We start from the raw sequence: 17,500 nt of genomic DNA, 5'->3' as shown, positions 1-17,500 counted from the left end.
AGAGGCGGCCGGTACCCCCACCTTGGATGAGCCAGAATCCTTGACGGACCATTCGCAGATTTTTGCCCGGGCTTTGTTTACCGAGGCGGCCGGTACCTCCGTCTGCCTTGGATGGACCGCATCCGCAGATTTTCGTCCGGCCTTAGCTTAAGGAGACGGCCGTTGCCTCCGATCCTCCGGGCTAGAGCCGGGTGAGGTCGTCTCGAACCACGTGCCTGAAGGCCGCCTACGCCGGATTCGGCCCCGCTCATTCGTCGGAGTGACCGCCCGACGCGGGCATCGCTAGATTAGCCGTGGCCCCGATCCTTCCCCATCGACAGCCTTTCGCCCCCTTCGCTCCGGCCTCTGAGGCGGCCGGTACCCCTTTCTTGGATGAGACAGAACCCTTGACGGGCCGTTCGCAGATTTTTGCCCGGGCTTTATTTACCGAGGCGGCCGGTACCTCCGTCTGCCTTGGATGGACCGCATCCGCAGATTTTCGTCCGGCCTTAGCTTAAGGAGACGGCCGTTGCCTCCGATCCTCCGGGCTAGAGCCGGGTGAGGTCGTCTCGAACCACGTGCCTGAAGGCCGCCTACGCCGGATTCGGCCCCGCTCATTCGTCGGAGTGACCGCCCGACGCGGGCATCGCTAGATTAGCCGTGGCCCCGATCCTTCCCCATCGACAGCCTTTCGCCCCCTTCGCTCCGGCCTCTGAGGCGGCCGGTACCCCTTTCTTGGATGAGAGAGAACCCTTGACGGGCCGTTCGCAGATTTTTGCCCGGGCTTTATTTACCGAGGCGGCCGGTACCTCCGTCTGCCTTGGATGGACCGCATCCGCAGATTTTCGTCCGGCCTTAGCTTAAGGAGACGGCCGTTGCCTCCGATCCTCCGGGCTAGAGCCGGGTGAGGTCGTCTCGAACCACGTGCCTGAAGGCCGCCTACGCCGGATTCGGCCCCGCTCATTCGTCGGAGTGACCGCCCGACGCGGGCATCGCTAGATTAGCCGTGGCCCCGATCCTTCCCCATCGACAGCCTTTCGCCCCCTTCGCTCCGGCCTCTGAGGCGGCCGGTACCCCTTTCTTGGATGAGACAGAACCCTTGACGGGCCGTTCGCAGATTTTTGCCCGGGCTTTATTTACCGAGGCGGCCGGTACCTCCGTCTGCCTTGGATGGACCGCATCCGCAGATTTTCGTCCGGCCTTAGCTTAAGGAGACGGCCGTTGCCTCCGATCCTCCGGGCTAGAGCCGGGTGAGGTCGTCTCGAACCACGTGCCTGAAGGCCGCCTCGCGCCGGATTCGGCCCCGCTCATTCGTCGGAGTGACCGCCCGACGCGGGCATCGCTAGATTAGCCGTGGCCCCGATCCTTCCCCATCGACAGCCTTTCGCCCCCTTCGCTCCGGCCTCTGAGGCGGCCGGTACCCCTTTCTTGGATGAGACAGAACCCTTGACGGGCCGTTCGCAGATTTTTGCCCGGCCTGTGTTTAAGGAGGCGGCCGGTACCTCCCTCCTTGGATGACCAACAACCCTTGACGGGCCATTCGCAGATTTTTGCCCGGCCTGTGTTTAAGGAGGCGGCCGGTACCTCCCTCCTTGGATGACCAACAACCCTTGACGGGCCATTCGCAGATTTTTGCCCGGCCTGTGTTTAAGGAGGCGGCCGGTACCTCCCTCCTTGGATGACCAACAACCCTTGACGGGCCATTCGCAGATTTTTGCCCGGCCTGTGTTTAAGGAGGCGGCCGGTACCTCCCACCTTGGATGACCCACTACCCTTGACGGGCCCATTCGCAGATTTTTGCCCGGCCTGTGTTTAGGGAGGCGACCGGTCCTCCGTAGCTTGATCGGATTTCCCTTCCGGCCTGTGTTTAAGGAGGCGGCCGGTCCTCCGTAGCTTGACCGGATTTCCCTTCCAGCCTGTGTTTAAGGAGGCGGCTGGTCCTCCCCGGTCGGTTGCCAAGCGACCGGGACCCGCAAGTGGGCAGGAACCGTCCACCCAACGCCGGCGAGCCGGGGCCGGTGGGGGCCCTACCAAGGCGGGTCTAACTTCAGGCGGTGCAAACGGGGGAGGGGGGTAAGGACGGCTGCCGGGAGCAGACAGCCGTCCCCGGGAGGGGGTAGTAGCTTCGCGGCGGCCGCCGGGAGCAGACGGCCGTCCGCGCATTCTGCCAATGCCTGTAGGACTTTGAATATTTCACAGCCGTGCTGTGGCACTTAGAAAATTTTTCAGAGACGTGGCACTTAGAAAGTTTTTCAGAGATGTGGCACTTTGAAAGTTTTTGAGAGATGTGGCACTTTGAAAGTTTTTGAGAGATGTGGCACTTAGAAATTTTTTGAGAGATGTGGCACTTAGAAATTTTTTGAGAGATGTGGCACTTTGAAAATTTTTGAGAAATGTGGCACTTAGAAAATTTTCTCTCTCTCTCTGGAAGTGCCGTGCCTTCTTCAGTTCTGCTATCCGAGCAGGGGACGCTTGCTGGCGGCCGTTACCAGCGCTCGGACCAGGCCCAATTGATTTGCATGGAAAACAATTGCGTCCCCCATGCTCGTTCTGACTATATTTTGCGAAAGGGGGGTAAAGTGATGAGTACACTAAGTGGGGGGACCAACCCATGTACTCTAGAAAAAGTACATGGGTTGACAAAAGACCAGTTGGTAATGCACCCCTGGTACCCAAACCCCTGGTACCTTTAGGCACTTAGAAAAAATTTCGCCCAAATTTGGAGGTCGCTCCAGGGGAAGAGGCCGAATTTTCGCCTATTACGGCCGACCGCGGGAACCAGCCGAGGCGGACGCTTTTCGGCGCAAGAGCCGTTGGCACTTAGAAAATATTCGCTAAACTTCAAAGGACCTCCAGGGGAAGAGGCCGAATTGTCACTTTTTCTGGCCGACATCGGGAACCAGCCGAGTCGGACTCTTTACGGCGGAGCAGCCGTTGGCACTTAGAAAATATTCGCCAAACTCGGCCGGACTTCCAGGGGAAGAGGCCGAATTGTCACTTGTTCTGCCCGACATCGGGAACCAGCCGAGTCGGACACTTTAAGGCGGAGCAGCCGTTGGCACTTAGAAAATATTCGCCAAACTTGAACGGACCTCCAGGGGAAGAGGCCGAATTTTCACCTGTTCTGGCCGACATCGGGAACCAGCCGAGTCGGACGCTTTAAGGCGGAGCAGCCGTTGGCACTTAGAAAATATTCCCCAAACTTGAACGGACCTCCAGGGGAAGAGGCCGAATTTTCACTTGTTCTGGCCGACATCGGGAACCAGCCGAGTCGGACGCTTTAAGGCGGAGCAGCCGTTGGCACTTAGAAAATATTCGTTAAACTTCAACTGACCTCCAGGGGAAGAGGCCGAATTTCCACTTATTCTGGCCGACATCGGGAACCAGCCGAGTCGGACGCTTTACGGCGGAGCAGCCGTTGGCACTTAGGAAATATTCGCCTTAACTCGGCCGGACTTCCAGGGGAAGAGGCCGGATTTTCACTTGTTCTGGCCGACATCGGGAACCAGCCGAGTCGGACTCTTTACGGCGGAACAGCCGTTGGCACTTAGGAAATATTCGCCGAACTCGGCCGGACTTCCAGGGGAAGAGGCCGATTTTTCACTTGTTCTGGCCGACATCGGGAACCAGCCGAGTCGGACCCTTTACGGCGGAACAGCCGTTGGCACTTAGGAAATATTTGCCTTAACTCGGCCGGACTTCCAGGGGAAGAGGCCGGATTTTCACTTGTTCTGGCCGACATCGGGAACCGGCCGAGTCGGACACTTTAAGGCTGAGCAGCCGTTGGCACTTAGGAAATATTCGCCTTAACTCGGCCGGACTTCCAGGGGAAGAGGCCGGATTTTCACTTGTTCTGGCCGACATCGGGAACCAGCCGAGTCGGACACTTTAAGGCTGAGCAGCCGTTGGCACTTAGGAAATATTCGCCTTAACTCGGCCGGACTTCCAGGGGAAGAGGCCGGATTTTCACTTGTTCTGGCCGACATCGGGAACCAGCCGAGTCGGACTCTTTACGGCGGAACAGCCGTTGGCACTTAGGAAATATTTGCCTTAACTCGGCCGGACTTCCAGGGGAAGAGGCCGAATTTTCACTTGTTCTGGCCGACATCGGGAACCAGCCGAGTCGGACTCTTTACGGCGGAACAGCCGTTGGCACTTAGGAAATATTCGCCGAACTTGGCCGGACTTCCAGGGGAAGAGGCCGATTTTTCACTTGTTCTGGCCGACATCGGGAACCAGCCGAGTCGGACTCTTTACGGCGGAACAGCCGTTGGCACTTAGGAAATATTTGCCTTAACTCGGCCGGACTTCCAGGGGAAGAGGCCGAATTTTCACTTGTTCTGGCCGACATCGGGAACCAGCCGAGTCGGACTCTTTACGGCGGAACAGCCGTTGGCACTTAGGAAATATTCGCCGAACTTGGCCGGACTTCCAGGGGAAGAGGCCGATTTTTCACTTGTTCTGGCCGACATCGGGAACCAGCCGAGTCGGACCCTTTACGGCGGAACAGCCGTTGGCACTTGGGAAATATTTGCCTTAACTCGGCCGGACTTCCAGGGGAAGAGGCCGATTTTTCACTTGTTCTGGCCGACATCGGGAACCAGCCGAGTCGGACTCTTTACGGCGGAACAGCCGTTGGCACTTAGGAAATATTTGCCTTAACTCGGCCGGACTTCCAGGGGAAGAGGCCGAATTTTCACTTGTTCTGGCCGACATCGGGAACCAGCCGAGTCGGACTCTTTACGGCGGAACAGCCGTTGGCACTTAGGAAATATTCGCCGAACTCGGCCGGACTTCCAGGGGAAGAGGCCGATTTTTCACTTGTTCTGGCCGACATCGGGAACCAGCCGAGTCGGACCCTTTACGGCGGAACAGCCGTTGGCACTTAGGAAATATTTGCCTTAACTCGGCCGGACTTCCAGGGGAAGAGGCCGGATTTTCACTTGTTCTGGCCGACATCGGGAACCGGCCGAGTCGGACACTTTAAGGCTGAGCAGCCGTTGGCACTTAGGAAATATTCGCCTTAACTCGGCCGGACTTCCAGGGGAAGAGGCCGGATTTTCACTTGTTCTGGCCGACATCGGGAACCAGCCGAGTCGGACACTTTAAGGCTGAGCAGCCGTTGGCACTTAGGAAATATTCGCCTTAACTCGGCCGGACTTCCAGGGGAAGAGGCCGGATTTTCACTTGTTCTGGCCGACATCGGGAACCAGCCGAGTCGGACTCTTTACGGCGGAACAGCCGTTGGCACTTAGGAAATATTTGCCTTAACTCGGCCGGACTTCCAGGGGAAGAGGCCGAATTTTCACTTGTTCTGGCCGACATCGGGAACCAGCCGAGTCGGACTCTTTACGGCGGAACAGCCGTTGGCACTTAGGAAATATTCGCCGAACTTGGCCGGACTTCCAGGGGAAGAGGCCGATTTTTCACTTGTTCTGGCCGACATCGGGAACCAGCCGAGTCGGACTCTTTACGGCGGAACAGCCGTTGGCACTTAGGAAATATTTGCCTTAACTCGGCCGGACTTCCAGGGGAAGAGGCCGAATTTTCACTTGTTCTGGCCGACATCGGGAACCAGCCGAGTCGGACTCTTTACGGCGGAACAGCCGTTGGCACTTAGGAAATATTCGCCGAACTTGGCCGGACTTCCAGGGGAAGAGGCCGATTTTTCACTTGTTCTGGCCGACATCGGGAACCAGCCGAGTCGGACCCTTTACGGCGGAACAGCCGTTGGCACTTGGGAAATATTTGCCTTAACTCGGCCGGACTTCCAGGGGAAGAGGCCGATTTTTCACTTGTTCTGGCCGACATCGGGAACCAGCCGAGTCGGACTCTTTACGGCGGAACAGCCGTTGGCACTTAGGAAATATTTGCCTTAACTCGGCCGGACTTCCAGGGGAAGAGGCCGAATTTTCACTTGTTCTGGCCGACATCGGGAACCAGCCGAGTCGGACTCTTTACGGCGGAACAGCCGTTGGCACTTAGAAAATATTCGTTAAACTTCAACTGACCTCCAGGGGAAGAGGCCGAATTTTCACTTGTTCTGGCCGACATCGGGAACCAGCCGAGTCGGACTCTTTACGGCGGAACAGCCGTTGGCACTTAGAAAATATTCGTTAAACTTCAACTGACCTCCAGGGGAAGAGGCCGAATTTTCACTTGTTCTGGCCGACATCGGGAACCAGCCGAGTCGGACGCTTTTCGGCGGAGCAGCCGTTGGCACTTAGAAAATATTCGTTAATCTTGAACGGACCTCCAGGGGAAGAGGCCGAATTTCCACTTATTCTGGCCGACATCGGGAACCAGCCGAGTCGGACGCTTTACGGCGGAGCAGCCGTTGGCACTTAGGAAATATTTGCCTTAACTCGGCCGGACTTCCAGGGGAAGAGGCCGATTTTTCACTTGTTCTGGCCGACATCGGGAACCAGCCGAGTCGGACCCTTTACGGCGGAACAGCCGTTGGCACTTAGGAAATATTTGCCTTAACTCGGCCGGACTTCCAGGGGAAGAGGCCGATTTTTCACTTGTTCTGGCCGACATCGGGAACCAGCCGAGTCGGACTCTTTACGGCGGAACAGCCGTTGGCACTTAGGAAATATTCGCCAAAATGTTCCGGACCTCCAGGGGAAGAGGCCGAATATTCACTCGTTCTGGCCGACATCGGGAACCAGCCGAGTCGGACACTTTACGGCGGAGCAGCCGTTGGCACTTAGGAAATATTCGTTAAACTTCAACTGACCTCCAGGGGAAGAGGCCGAATTTTCACTTGTTCTGGCCGACATCGGGAACCAGCCGAGTCGGTCTCTTTACGGCGGAGCAGCCGTTAGCACTTAGGAAATATTCGCCGAACTTGGCCGGACTTCCAGGGGAAGAGGCCGGATTTTCACTTGTTCTGGCCGACATCGGGAACCAGCCGAGTCGGACACTTTACGGCGGAGCAGCCGTTGGCACTTAGGAAATATTTGCCTTAACTCGGCCGGACTTCCAGGGGAAGAGGCCGGATTTTCACTTGTTCTGGCCGACATCGGGAACCAGCCGAGTCGGACACTTTAAGGCTGAGCAGCCGTTGGCACTTAGGAAATATTTACCTTAACTCGGCCGGACTTCCAGGGGAAGAGGCCGATTTTTCACTTGTTCTGGCCGACCGGGTGAACCGGCCGAGGCGGACACTTTACGGCGGAGCAGCCGTTGGCACTTAGGAAATATTCGCCAAAATGTTCCGGACCTCCAGGGGAAGAGGCCGAATTTTCACTTGTTCTGGCCGACCGGGGGAACCGGCCGAGGCGGACACTTTACGGCGGAGCACCCGTTGGCACTTAGAAAATATTCGCCAAAATGTTCCGGACCTCCAGGGAAAGAGGCCGAATTTTCGCTCGTTCGGGCCGACCGGGAGAACCGGCCGAGGCGGACACTTTACGGCGGTTGAGCCGTTGGCACTTAGGAAATATTCGCCAAAATGTTCCGGACCTCCAGGGGAAGAGGCCGAATTTTCACTTGTTCTGGCCGACCGGGGGAACCAGCCGAGGCGGACACTTTACGGCGGAGCACCCGTTGGCACTTAGAAAATATTCGCCAAAATGTTCCGGACCTCCAGGGAAAGAGGCCGAATTTTCGCTCGTTCGGAGCCGACCGGGAGAACCGGCCGAGGCGGACACTTTACGGCGGTTGAGCCGTTGGCACTTAGAAATTATTCAGACTTCCATCAAACACACATCGGCCTTTTGCCGTCACTGCCCGGGATGGGCACCGTGGTAGCTCGGACAGTTCGTGTGACAGCTTCCGCTGGCACTTAGACAATTTTTAAAATGAAAATAAACAGTTCTGCACATACGTGCCGACTATATTTTGCGAAAGGGGGGTAAAGTGATGAGTACACTAACTGGGGGGACCAAGTACATAAAGCCTACCCCTGGTACCTCAGAGAGGCCGAATTGACACATTTTGTGTCCGACCGCGGGAACCAGCCGAGGCGGACGCTTTTCGGCGCAAGAGCCGTTGGCACTTAGAAAATATTCGTTAATCTTGAACGGACCTCCAGGGGAAGAGGCCGAATTTTCACTTGTTCTGGCCGACATCGGGAACCAGCCGAGTCGGACGCTTTACGGCGGAGCAGCCGTTGGCACTTAGGAAATATTCGTTAATCTTGAACGGACCTCCAGGGGAAGAGGCCGAATTTTCACTTGTTCTGGCCGACATCGGGAACCAGCCGAGTCGGACGCTTTACGGCGGAGCAGCCGTTGGCACTTAGAAAATATTCGTTAAACTTCAACTGACCTCCAGGGGAAGAGGCCGAATTTCCACTTGTTCTGGCCGACATCGGGAACCAGCCGAGTCGGACGCTTTACGGCGGAAGAGCCGATGGCACTTAGAAAATATTCGTTAAACTTGACAGGACCTCCAGGGGAAGAGGCCGAATTTTCGCTCGTTCAGGCCGACCGGAGGAACCGGCCGAGTCGGACACCTTACGGCGGAAGAGCCGATGGCACTTAGAAAATATTCGCCAAAATGTTCCGGACCTCCAGGGGAAGAGGCCGAATTTTCACTTGTTCAGGCCGACCGGAGGAACCGGCCGAGTCGGACACCTTACGGCGGAAGAGCCGATGGCACTTAGAAAATATTCGTTAAACTTGACAGGACCTCCAGGGGAAGAGGCCGAATTTTCGCTCGTTCAGGCCGACCGGAGGAACCGGCCGAGTCGGACACCTTACGGCGGAAGAGCCGATGGCACTTAGAAAATATTCGTTAAACTTGACAGGACCTCCAGGGGAAGAGGCCGAATTTTCGCTCGTTCAGGCCGACCGGAGGAACCGGCCGAGTCGGACACCTTACGGCGGAAGAGCCGATGGCACTTAGAAAATATTCGTTAAACTTGACAGGACCTCCAGGGGAAGAGGCCGAATTTTCGCTCGTTCAGGCCGACCGGAGGAACCGGCCGAGTCGGACACATTACGGCGGAAGAGCCGATGGCACTTAGAAAATATTCGTTAAACTTGACAGGACCTCCAGGGGAAGAGGCCGAATTTTCGCTCGTTCAGGCCGACCGGAGGAACCGGCCGGGTCGGACACCTTACGGCGGAAGAGCCGATGGCACTTAGAAAATATTCGCCAAAATGTTCCGGACCTCCAGGGGAAGAGGCCGAATTTTCACTTGTTCAGGCCGACCGGAGGAACCGGCCGGGTCGGACACGTTACGGCGGAACAGCCGTTGGCACTTAGAAAATATTCGTCAAAGTCGTCCGGACCTCCAGGGGAAGAGGCCGAATTTTCGCTCGTTCGGGCCGACCGGAGGAACCGGCCGGGTCGGACACGTTACGGCGCAACAGCCGTTCGCACTTAGAAAATATTCGTTAAACTTCACAGGACCTCCAGGGGAAGAGGCCGAATTTTCGCTCGTTCGGGCCGACCGGAGGAACCGGCCGGGTCGGACACGTTACGGCGCAACAGCCGTTCGCACTTAGAAAATATTCGCCAAAGTCGTCCGGACCTCCAGGGGAAGAGGCCGAATTTTCGCTCGTTCGGGCCGACCGGAGGAACCAGCCGGGTCGGACACGTTACGGCGCAACAGCCGTTGGCACTTTGAAAATATTCGCCAAAATGTTCCGGACCTCCAGGGGAAGAGGCCGAATTTTCGCTCGTTCGGGCCGACCGGAGGAACCGGCCGGGTCGGACACGTTACGGCGCAACAGCCGTTGGCACTTTGAAAATATTCGCCAAAATGTTCCGGACCTCCAGGGGAAGAGGCCGAATTTTCGCTCGTTCAAGCCGACCGGAGGAACCAGCCGGGTCGGACACGTTACGGCGCAACAGCCGTTGGCACTTTGAAAATATTCGCCAAAATGTTCCGGACCTCCAGGGGAAGAGGCCGAATTTTCGCTCGTTCAAGCCGACCGGAGGAACCAGCCGGGTCGGACACGTTACGGCGCAACAGCCGTTGGCACTTTGAAAATATTCGCCAAAATGTTCCGGACCTCCAGGGGAAGAGGCCGAATTTTCGCTCGTTCGGGCCGACCGGAGGAACCGGCCGGGTCGGACACGTTACGGCGCAACAGCCGTTGGCACTTTGAAAATATTCGCCAAAATGTTCCGGACCTCCAGGGGAAGAGGCCGAATTTTCGCTCGTTCAAGCCGACCGGAGGAACCAGCCGGGTCGGACACGTTACGGCGCAACAGCCGTTGGCACTTTGAAAATATTCGCCAAAATGTTCCGGACCTCCAGGGGAAGAGGCCGAATTTTCGCTCGTTCAAGCCGACCGGAGGAACCAGCCGGGTCGGACACGTTACGGCGCAACAGCCGTTGGCACTTTGAAAATATTCGCCAAAATGTTCCGGACCTCCAGGGGAAGAGGCCGAATTTTCGCTCGTTCGGGCCGACCGGAGGAACCGGCCGGGTCGGACACGTTACGGCGCAACAGCCGTTGGCACTTTGAAAATATTCGCCAAAATGTTCCGGACCTCCAGGGGAAGAGGCCGAATTTTCGCTCGTTCGGGCCGACCGGAGGAACCGGCCGGGTCGGACACTTTACGGCGCAACAGCCGTTGGCACTTTGAAAATATTCGCCAAAATGTTCCGGACCTCCAGGGGAAGAGGCCGAATTTTCGCTCGTTCGGGCCGACCGGAGGAACCGGCCGGGTCGGACACTTTACGGCGCAACAGCCGTTGGCACTTTGAAAATATTCGCCAAAATGTTCCGGACCTCCAGGGGAAGAGGCCGAATTTTCGCTCGTTCGGGCCGACCGGGAGAACCAGCCGAGGCGGACACTTTACGGCGCAACAGCCGTTGGCACTTTGAAAATATTCGCCAAAATGTTCCGGACCTCCAGGGGAAGAGGCCGAATTTTCGCTCGTTCGGGCCGACCGGGAGAACCAGCCGAGGCGGACACTTTACGGCGGTTGAGCCGTTGGCACTTAGAAATTATTCAGACTTCCATCAAACACACATCGGCCTTTTGCCGTCACTGCCCGGGATGGGCACCGTGGTAGCTCGGACAGTTCGTGTGACAGCTTCCGCTGGCACTTAGAAAATTTTTAAAATGAAAATAAACAGTTCTGCACATACGTGCCGACTATATTTTGCGAAAGGGGGGTAAAGTGATGAGTACACTAACTGGGGGGACCAAGTACATAAAGCCCACCCCTGGTACCTCAGAGAGGCCGAATTTTCGAATTCTGAGGCCGAGCTGGGGAACCAGACGAGGCGGACACTTTTCCGAGCGAGAGCCGATGGCACTTAGAAAATTTTCGGCTAAGTCGGCAGGACTTCCAGAGCGAGAGGCCGAATATTCGTCATCTGTGGCCGACCGGGGAACCAGCGAAGGCGGATAGGCGGTCACGGATGTCCCGCCGGCTGGTCCGCGGGCCAATTTGGGTCCCGTAATTTAGCGGTCGCGGTCCGGAATCCACGCCGGCCGGGGAACCAGCGCAGGCGGATAGGCGGTCACGGAGGTCCCGCCGGCTGGTCCGCGGGCCAATTTTGGTCCCGTAAGTGAGCGGCCGCGGCCCGGAATACACGCCGACCGGGGAACCAGCGAAGGCGGATAGGCGGTCACGGAGGTCCCGCCGGCTGGTCCGCGGGCCAATTGGGGTCCCGTAAATTAGCGGTCGCGGCCCGGAATTCGCGCCGGCCGGGGAACCAGCGCAGGCGGATAGGCGGTCACGGAGGTCCCGCCGGCTGGTCCGCGGGCCAATCGGGGTCCCGTAAGTTAGCGGTCGCGGCCCGGAATTCGCGCCGGCCGGGGAACCAGCGCAGGCGGATAGGCGGTCACGGAGGTCCCGCCGGCTGGTCCGCGGGCCAATCGGGGTCCCGTAAGTTAGCGGTCGCGGCCCGGAATTCGCGCCGGCCGGGGAACCAGCGCAGGCGGATAGGCGGTCACGGAGGTCCCGCCGGCTGGTCCGCGGGCCAATCGGGGTCCCGTAAGTTAGCGGTCGCGGCCCGGAATTCGCGCCGGCCGGGGAACCAGCGCAGGCGGATAGGCGGTCACGGAGGTCCCGCCGGCTGGTCCGCGGGCCAATCGGGGTCCCGTAAGTTAGCGGTCGCGGCCCGGAATTCGCGCCGGCCGGGGAACCAGCGCAGGCGGATAGGCGGTCACGGAGGTCCCGCCGGCTGGTCCGCGGGCCAATCGGGGTCCCGTAAGTTAGCGGTCGCGGCCCGGAATTCGCGCCGGCCCGCAGCCACCGCCAGGCGGATAGGCGGTCACGGAGGTCCCGCCGGCCGGTCCGCGGGGGGAACTGCGCCCTCTGGCGGACACGCTATTGTAAATGAATGGGGTTTGGCACTTAGTGCATTTTTCGCCGAAGCCGACGAGCGCTCCGGGCGAGGAGGCCGGATTCTCGCCATCCGTGGCCGGCCGGGGAACCGGCCAAGGCGGATAGGCGGTCACGGGGGTCCCGCCGGCTGGTCCGCGGGCCAATTGGGGTCCCGTAAGTTAGCGGTCGCGGCCCGGAATCCGCGCCGGCCAGCAGCCACCGGGAGGCGGATAGGCTGTCACGGAGGTCCCGCCGGCTGGTCCGCGGGCCATTTAGGGTCCCGTAGGTGAGCGGTCGCGGCCCGGAATCCAGGCCGGCCAGGAGGCACCGCCAGGCGGATAGGCGGTCACGGAGGTCCCGCCAGCTGGTCCGCGGGCCATTTATGGTCCCGTAAGTTAGCGGTCGCGGCCCGGAATCCACGCCGGCCAGGAGGCACCGGCAGGCGGATGGGCGGTCACGGAGGTCCCGCCAGCTGGTCCGCGGGCCGTTTAGGGTCCCGTAAGTTAGCGGTCGCGGCCCGGAATCCACGCCGGCCAGGAGGCACCGCCAGGCGGGTAGGCTGTCACGGAGGTCCCGCCAGCTGGTCCGCGGGCCAATTAGGGTCCCGTAAGTTAGCGGTCGCGGCCCGGAATCCGCGCCGGCCAGCAGCCACCGCCAGGCGGGTAGGCTGTCACGGAGGTCCCGCCGGCCGGTCCGCGGGCCAATCAGGGTCCCGTAAGTGAGCGGTCGCGGCCCGGAATGCACGCCGGCCAGCAGGCACCGCCAGGCGGATAGGCGGTCACGGAGGTCCCGCCGGCCGGTCCGCGGGCCAATCAGGGTCCCGTAAGTGAGCGGTCGCGGCCCGGAATGCACGCCGGCCAGGAGGCACCGCCAGGCGGATAGGCGGTCACGGAGGTCCCGCCGGCCGGTCCGCTGGCCAATTACCTCCAGCCGAGCGGATATGAACTTTATTAGCACCTTCTACGAGATGGCGGAGCCTTATTCGACAACCAGCACCTCGGCTTAGCATTTTCCACGGCCCGCTGATCTTCCAGAAGACGTCCAGCCGGTTTCCTCCTCACATTTTAAGCCGGCCGAGGCTTCCGGCACCCCGGCTAAGCTTTCTCCACGGCCCGCTGAGCTTCCAGAAGACCTCCAGCCGGTTCTCCCGGTGCTTTCCTCCTCACGTTTTAAGCCGGCCGAGGCTTCCGGCACCCCGGCTAAGCTTTTTCCCACGGCCCGCTGAGCTTCCAGGGGACCTCCGGCCGGTTCTCCGCGCGCTTTCCTCCTCACTTTTAAGCCGGCCGAGGCTCCAGGCACCTCGGCTAAGCGTTTTGAACGGCCCGCTGAGCTTCCAGGGGACCTCCAGCCGGTTCTCCGCGCGCCCCCCTCCCAACTTTTTAAGCCGGCCGAGGCTCCAGGCACCCCGGCCAAGCCTTTCCCACGGCCCGCTGAGCTTCCAGGGGACCTCCAGCCGGTTCTCCGCGCGCCCCCCTCCCACCTTTTTAAGCCGGCCGAGGCTCCAGGCACCCCGGCCAAGCCTTTCCCACGGCCCGCTGAGCTTCCAGGGGACATCCAGCCGGTTCTCCGCGCGCCCCCCTCCTAACTCGACGCCCGAGGAGGCTCCAGGCACCCCGGCTGAGCCTTTTCGGCGGCCCGCTGATCTCCCGGAGGTCGCAACGGGGAATTGCCTCCCTCTCGCGGACACGGCGCGTAAATGCACCGCCTCTCGCACTTGGCGCACACTCACTCGCATCGCTACGCCTCCCGCGGCACTTTAAGCGACCGGGACCACCGCGAGCGCGGGCGATGACTAAGAGGCTCCCCGGCCGGCCTCGCGGAGCTCCGACGCTCCCCCGCGGGACTTCCGGCGGCCGGCCGGAGCCTCGGCACGGCTGCCGCACTCCCTAATAACACCCCGCGGGCCCCCGCGAGCCGAACGCTCGCTGCCGCGGGCGACCCGTGGTACCCCACGTGCCGAGGCGGACGCGTGACGGCGCGGGAGCCCTCGGCACTATATCACGGTCACGCATGTAGTCAAATCGTGTAAAATCACCGTTAGTTTATTCACAATATACGTAATAATTAAATACATATCAACACCGCGTATATTATTAATAAACATATGTATGTATTTATTTAATAATTAAATAAATATTAACATCGCGTATAATCATGCGGGCTCCGGGGGAAGGGGCCGATTTTTCGCCGTTCGTGGCCGACCGGGGAACCGGCGAAGGCGGACGCATCGCGGCGCGAGAGCCGTTGGCACTTTGGAAAAAAATAAAATAAAATTCGCCGACCGGGCTCCGGGGAAGAGGCCGATTTTTGGCCGTTCGTGGCCGACTTGGGAACCGGCGAAGGCGGACGCATCGCGGCGCGAGAGCCGTTGGCACTTTGAAAAAAAAAAAAAAAAAAAAAAAAAAAAAAAAATTCGCCCACCGGGCTCCGGGGGAAGAGGCCGGCTTTTCGCCGTTCGCGGCCGACCGGGGAACCGGCGAAGGCGGACGCGCTCTCCAACGAGCCCCGCCGGCCGGAGGAAGTGCGCCCTCTGGCGGACACGCCGTTGTAAATGAATGGGGTTTGGCACTTAGTGCATTTTTCGCCCAAGTCGAAGCGCGCTCCGGGCGAGGAGGCCGGATTCTCGCCACCCGTGGCCGGCCGGGGAACCGGCCAAGGCGGATAGGCTTTCACGGAGGTCCCGCCGGCTGGTCCGCGGGCCGATTAGGGTCCCGCGAGTGAGCGGTGGCGGTCCGGAATCCAGGCCGGCCAGGAGGCACCGCCAGGCGGATAGGCTTTCACGGAGGTCCCGCCGGCTGGTCCGCGGGCCGATTAGGGTCCCGCGAGTGAGCGGTGGCGGTCCGGAATCCAGGCCGGCCAGGAGGCACCGCCAGGCGGATAGGCTTTCACGGAGGTCCCGCCGGCTGGTCCGCGGGCCGATTAGGGTCCCGCGAGTGAGCGGTGGCGGTCCGGAATCCAGGCCGGCCAGGAGGCACCGCCAGGCGGATAGGCTTTCACGGAGGACCCGCCGGCTGGTCCGCGGGCCGATTAGGGTCCCGCGAGTGAGCGGTCGCGGTCCGGAATCCAGGCCGGCCAGGAGGCACCGCCAGGCGGATAGGCTTTCACGGAGGACCCGCCGGCTGGTCCGCGGGCCGATTAGGGTCCCGCGAGTGAGCGGTCGCGGTCCGGAATCCAGGCCGGCCAGGAGGCACCGCCAGGCGGATACACTCTCTAACGAGCCCCGCCGGCTGGTCCGCCGGGGGAAGTGCGCCCTCTGGCGGACACGCCGTTGTAAATGAATGGGGTTTGGCACTTAGTGCATTTTTCGACCAGCGGCAACGCAGGCTGACGGGCGGCCGCTTCCACGGGCCGGCACTACTCTACGGAGGCGCTAGCCGCCTCCGGTGGGGGCCGTGTGATCTCGCTGGATGCCCGAGGACCTTCCGCCAGGCCCGGCCCCAGCTTTTGCGCGCGCACCGGTCCTATTACCTGGTGGAAGCTGGAGGCCGGGGCTCGGCAGCTCGCTGCCCGGGGGACCTTCCGCGAGGCCCGGCCGCAGCTTTTACGCACGGCCGCTGCTATTCTCTGGCTCCGGCTTCGTCCCGGAGGGTGCTTGGGGAACGGCGGCGCACACCGCGAACGGCCGGTGGCGGTCGGCTGGTGGCGGTCGGGGGTGGCGCTTGGGGATGGCGCTTGGGGATGGTGGCGGTCGGCTGGTGGCGGTCGGCTGGTGGCGGTCGCCTTGTGGCGGTCGGGGGTGGCGCTTGGGGATGGTGGCTGTCGCCTTGTGGCGGTCGCCTTGTGGCGGTCGGGGGGTGGCGGTCGGGGATGGCGCTTGGGGATGGTGGCGGTCGGCTGGTGGCGGTCGGCTGGTGGCGGTCGGGGGTGGCGCTTGGGGATGGTGGCTGTCGCCTTGTGGCGGTCGGCTGGTGGCGGTCGGCTGGTGGCGGTCGGGGGTGGCGCTTGGGGATGGTGGCTGTCGCCTTGTGGCGGTCGGCTGGTGGCGGTCGCCTTGTGGCGGTCGGGGGGTGGCGGTCGGGGATGGCGCTTGGGGATGGTGGCTGTCACCTTGTGGCGGTCGGCTGGTGGCGGTCGGCTGGTGGCGGTCGCCTTGTGGCGGTCGGGGGGTGGCGGTCGGGGATGGCGCTTGGGGATGGTGGCGGTCGGCTGGTGGCGGTCGGCTGGTGGCGGTCGGCTGGTGGCGGTCGGGGGTGGCGCTTGGCGATGGTGGCTGTCGCCTTGTGGCGGTCGCCTTGTGGCGGTCGGGGGGTGGCGGTCGGGGATGGCGCTTGGGGATGGTGGCGGTCGGCTGGTGGCGGTCGGCTGGTGGCGGTCGGGGGTGGCGCTTGGGGATGGTGGCTGTCGCCTTGTGGCGGTCGGCTGGTGGCGGTCGCCTTGTGGCGGTCGGGGGGTGGCGGTCGGGGATGGCGCTTGGGGATGGTGGCTGTCGCCTTGTGGCGGTCGGCTGGTGGCGGTCGCCTTGTGGCGGTCGGGGGTGGCGCTTGGGGATGGTGGCTGTCGCCTTGTGGCGGTCGGCTGGTGGCGGTCGCCTTGTGGCGGTCGGGGGGTGGCGGTCGGGGATGGCGCTTGGGGATGGTGGCTGTCGCCTTGTGGCGGTCGGCTGGTGGCGGTCGCCTTGTGGCGGTCGGGGGTGGCGCTTGGGGATGGTGGCTGTCGCCTTGTGGCGGTCGGCGGTGGTGGTTTGGGACCGGCGTCCGGCGCAAAGTGCGTGTTGCGCGGGCCGGAGAAAATTTAGGCCAGGGGCCCGCCGCTGGAGAATTTTTTAGGTACCAGGGGTGGATTTTTTTTGTCACCGCAGGAGGGGGACGTTGCCTCCGTCCGTGTCCGACGGAAAGTGCGTGTTGCGCGGGCCGGAGAAAGTTTAGGCCAGGGGCCCGCCGCTGGAGAAATTTTTAGGTACCAGGGGTGGATTTTTTTTGTCACCGCAGGAGGGGGACGTTGCCTCCGTCGGTGTCCGGCGGAAAGTGCGTGTTGCGCGGCCCGGAGAAAGTTTAGGCCAGGGGCCCGCCGCTGGAGAAATTTTTAGGTACCAGGGGTGGATTTTTTTTGTCACCGCAGGAGGGGGACGTTGCCTCCGTCGGTGTCCGGCGGAAAGTGCGTGTTGCGCGGCCCGGAGAAAGTTTAGGCCCGGGGCCCGCCGCTGGAGGAATTTTTAGGTACCAGGAGCGGATGTACTTACTTCCACAGCGCCCGCGCGCTCCCGGCCGGTGTCCGAGGATGCTGCCTCATCCCCGGACGCGCCTGTTACGCACGCCCGCTGTCATCCTCCGGAGACTG

This window comes from Syngnathus scovelli, unplaced genomic scaffold (genome assembly GCF_024217435.2).
Source record: "Syngnathus scovelli strain Florida unplaced genomic scaffold, RoL_Ssco_1.2 HiC_scaffold_199, whole genome shotgun sequence".
Taxonomy (NCBI): Eukaryota; Metazoa; Chordata; class Actinopteri; order Syngnathiformes; family Syngnathidae; genus Syngnathus; species Syngnathus scovelli.
This window is presented reverse-complemented; position numbering follows the sequence as displayed.